This window comes from Lissotriton vulgaris, chromosome 12 (assembly GCF_964263255.1).
Source record: "Lissotriton vulgaris chromosome 12, aLisVul1.2, whole genome shotgun sequence".
In the NCBI taxonomy this organism is placed as follows: Eukaryota; Metazoa; Chordata; class Amphibia; order Caudata; family Salamandridae; genus Lissotriton; species Lissotriton vulgaris.
In genome coordinates, this window is record NC_141700.1 from 116583734 (window position 1) to 116588506 (window position 4773).

The window sequence follows — 4773 nt, forward strand, 5'->3', positions numbered from 1 at the left end:
CTAAGATCTAAACCCTCAGGCTGCACCGGGGTCAGAAGTAAGGACACCGTCCCTCTGCACCCCCTTCCAGTTCCATGACTACAGGCCCAGTATGTCTCAGGCTAGACAGAGCACACGCCAGCGGCGTATCAGCGACACACTCTCCTCCAGTACTCCCTATCACAGGGTAATTCTCAGTATGTCCCAGGCTAGACAGAGCACACGCCAGCGGCGTATCAGTGACACACTTTCCTCCAGTACTCCTCCCAGGTCAGGCCACAACCCCAACCCGGCTTTCCCCCCTCCTCGGGGAACGACCTCCAGAGGCCCCACAAATGGTCAAGCACTCTAGACGGTCGAATGCTCAGCGAGCCAGGACTTCTGCACCCTCCACTAGGAGCGGTACTGCCCAACACTAGGACCGCCGGAGTTCTGGTTACAGACCCTCCCCGTCCTCTAGACACAGGAAGATCCTCCTCAAATGACCTATGTACAGCTTAGGCACCTGACCTGGCACTCCCTTAGGGAACCCTCCAGGCCCTGAGATAGGGTGTCAGGCCAACGTGGGACACACCGTCCCACACTCACTCCGCCTCCACTGAGACAGGACGTGAGCCCCTACACCCTACCCTTTCTACTGGGATCCAGCTGGGCTACACAGTAACCTCTTCTCCTACACAGGATCATCAGATACTCAAGCCACTCCTTTTAGAATCACTCCCTAATGCCTCTGTCAGACATCTAGCACACCACCAGACATCCACCTTCTTGTCCAGTTCCTTTGCAGGGCCTCCTGCACACCACCAGAGGTACACCTCTCAGGCAAGCTCTTTAACAAAAAGAAAACTCACACCAACTCCTCCAGTTCAGCACATAACTCATTCGCACACTCCCCCCCCCTCGGACTGGTAAGGCAGTTTTTACCACCCCTGATCACTCAACCTGACCACACGTGACACAGGTACCAAACTCTGGGAGCGGGGAAGGGGAATTAACACACTGGACACATTAAAGCTGCCACCACTGGATCCTACCACACTGGGGAATCCAGACACACACACTACACTCAGGGAACAACCACCCTCCTGAGCTAGTCATTTCTCCTCACACTCCCTCTCTTCCATCTACCCACACAGGTACAGGATTTGGGATTGGACAAGGGACCCAGCAAGGGATTCCTAATCTATGGGAACCTCCCCCTCTACTGGCGTCCGGCCCTGTCACTTTCTCTCATCTGCCGCTAAACATAAAGCGCAGAAACACATTTGAAAATGACACTCTTGGGGGCGTGGCTGGCAGCCTAAGATGGTGGCAGCTTAGAGGGCGAGCTCCGCGGTTGAAGCGGCCTCCAGAACTATCCGAGCACTAATCCGGTGCTGAATTGCACTTTGCGGGCAGGGACTGAAGTCCGGGACCGGGCGGCGCACCCGACAGCAAATAGAAGGAAAATCAGATTGCGGGAAGTCGAGATATCCGACTCGCCCGCTCTGGCCTGGGGAAGACGCAGGAGCCGGGGGCCCGCCTGGCGAGACGGGGCCGACAGGAAGTGCCACGGAAGCGGCGTGGAAGGGCCGGAAGTGAGCACCCACAGCGGAACACCGAGAACGCGAGTGGTGAGCAGCTCGGAGTGACCGGAGACACATCTGTGGCCCGCAGGAGGGAGAGAGCCGCGCATTGACTGAAGCCCGGTGAGTGAACGGGCAAACTAGGCAACGGTCCGGACCCGTCCCGTCAGAACCCAGGGCAGCCATCTTGCCTCCCGAGCATCGGAGGGTCCAGGCAGCGGCCCCGCCGGGGGTCGGACTCACGGACCCGACGTTGCAAACAACCGGCGACCAGCGGGGGACCTGACACGGGGGACACCAGGATCCTATGGGAGAATACGAGGGCGGCCATTGAGGAACTGGATACACGGGCGCACGGCTAAGGCGGCACCCCACCCTGGCAGGCTGCGCCGACCATCCAGGGCGCACACACCCTCAAACATCCAACTGGGACTGAGAGCGGCGGGACTGCGGACAACTTGGAAGAGGCTCCTGATTTATTGCCGGTCCGCTCAGAGACGCAGCCTGCGGTAGAGAGGCATCAGGTACCTAAGAGGACCGAGGGTCAGCTGGACACGCACACCACCCAGTCTCGGAGCGACGTACGCTCCCTCAGGGACACAGATCAGAGCCGGACCACACGGTAGAGCAACCCCTACAGCTACCCTCACCAAGGGACCCGGAAGCAGGGTCATTGAACATAGCTCCTTTGGCCGGCCGCACCTCAAGGCCGCAGTCACGACAGTGGACACACGCCGGGGCTCCATCTGGGGACATATATTTTCCTGATTGCTCTGCTCACAGGATCCGCCTGGGAGTGAATACGGAGGACATGGCGGGCAAAGGTCCGAAGGGCGGCAATGCACAGTCGCGTCTGGAGAGGTATGCGTTTGAAAAACCGGCCGCCTCCCCACCGGATGCCAAAGCACAGGCGAGCAAGCCGGCCGACAAAAAAGCAACCCTTGATGACGTTATGCGCGCCCTGACGCAAGTTCAGGCTACGGTGGGATCAATCTCAGCGGAAATAACCCTGATAAGAGCTGACTTCCACAAGATGTCCGAAAAAGTCTCATCAATGGAGGTGGTGACCAAATCTTTGGTAGAGGACGTCTCGGAACTCCAGATCAGTGTGGAGCGAATCTCGAACGAAAACAGAGACCTACGTGCGAAGCTGGACGAGCAGGAAGGGCGCTCAAGGCGGAACAACATCCGCATTATAGGGGTTCCGGAATCGGAGGACACAAGGGCAATGGACCTCTACGTGGAAAACCTGATTGAACAAGAACTCAAACCCAAGGGCCTATCCGCTTTCTTCTCTGTGGAAAGAGCACACCGGATCCCAGGAGGCAGACCAAAGCAAGGCGCGGCACCACGGCCGATCATTGCCCGTCTCTTCAATTTCAGGGACAGAGACGCGATCCTCCAAGCGGCTAGAAACTCACCTCCAGTTAAGATCCAAAACTCAACTCTGGCGTTCTTTCCGGACTACACGGCGGAGGTCGCACGTCGAAGAAGGACATTCTTTGAAGTAAAAAAGGAACTGAGGGCTAGAGAACTCCCTTATGCTATGTTGTTTCCGGCCAAGTTGAGAGTGGTGGCAGAAAATAAAACTTGGTTCTTCGACACGTCTGAGGCGGCACACGACTGGCTAGAAGGATGGAGACAAGCGGACCCACCTCGCCGCTCCGCACGCCCAAATAAATACCGTGCGAATGGACCCCGAGCGGGCTCCCAGGCATCAGGAGGAGACCTGGATCCGCACTCACCACTGAGCGAGGCACATGACACGGAGAATAACGATGAACAATGAAATCCCGGACCTAGTAACGTAGGCCAAATGTACTGCTGATTGGACTGGTCGTCAAGGACACCGGGCGGAGGTCCTCCGCGGACATGGAGGGAGGCCGTCGACTCCGGAGAGTCCCTCACCCCGACGAGCAAGTACTTTGTTTGGGTTTCGGGTTAGGCACTCTGCTAAGTTGGGGGGGCGGGCAGTTCTGGGTCCGTCAAGCAGGGGGGCAGGGAGGGGGGAAGTTGGGGATGGGGGGGGTTTGGTTCTTTTGACTTGTTTTACAGGTGAAGATTGGTACCACGAGATGCACACATTGCACAGGGCGTGCGCAGGCCAGGGCCCTGCACCTCACTCCATACGAAACATGGGTTTTCTATACCACGGAAACAATGACACACAATACACGGTCTGGCATAGGGAGGGGGGAACCTGAGACGGGGCCTGTGGAGCCACTACAGCTTATGTCCTGGAACGTTAGAGGCCTGGGAGACAAGGTCAAGCGAGGGCTGGTGTTACATAGTATAAAGAGGTTCGGCCCGGCTCTGGTCCTACTGCAAGAAACACACCTCACAGGCACAGCCACACATGCCCTAGATAGGAAAGGCTACCGGATGATTGCCCACTCGGAGTTCACGAAGGGGTCCCGGGGGACAGGAATACTAATGCATCGATCCTCCAAATTTATACTCCAGTCCACGAAGGTAGACACACAGGGGCGCTTCGCAGCGGCGCTGGGGCAGTGGGAGGGGAGACGGCTGAATGTGGTCTCGGTATACATTCCACCGGCACTACACACGATAGCCTTCCCAGAATTGGGTACATTTCTGTTGGAACTCCCGGAGGGGGACCTCATAATAGGGGGGGATTTCAACGCAGCGGCACACAATACGCTAGACAGGTTTCCATCACGAACACAGACACCAGGACCCTCCCGGCTGCATAATTTCCTGGAAGCGCAGGGCCTGATAGACCTTTGGAGGCACATGCACCCAACGGACCGTCACTACACTTATCACTCAGCGGTCCACGACAGTCTGTCACGGATCGATTATTTTCTTACCCCGGGGCAGGGGCTCCTCACTGTCGACGATGTACAGATCAAACCAAGGGGCATCTCGGACCATTCCCCGTTGACGCTGACCCTCTCCAACCCAGAGCGGACACAAAAGCGCATTTACCCGATATACCCAGGCTACCTCAGGGTCCCACAGGTGGCCAAAGCTCTTAAAACAGCGACAAGATGCTACCTAGCAGAAAACACTGGCTCGGTCTCCTCCCCGTCGACCCTCTGGGAAGCCTATAAAACGGTACTCCGAGGTCAAGCAATCTCCACTATAACGAATTACAAACACACTCAGAAAGTAGAACTGCTAGACCTAGAGGACAGACTTGCCGAGGCAAACGAGCTTCATACAGCTGACCCGACCGGGGAAACGCTCCATTCACTTCAACTGTGTC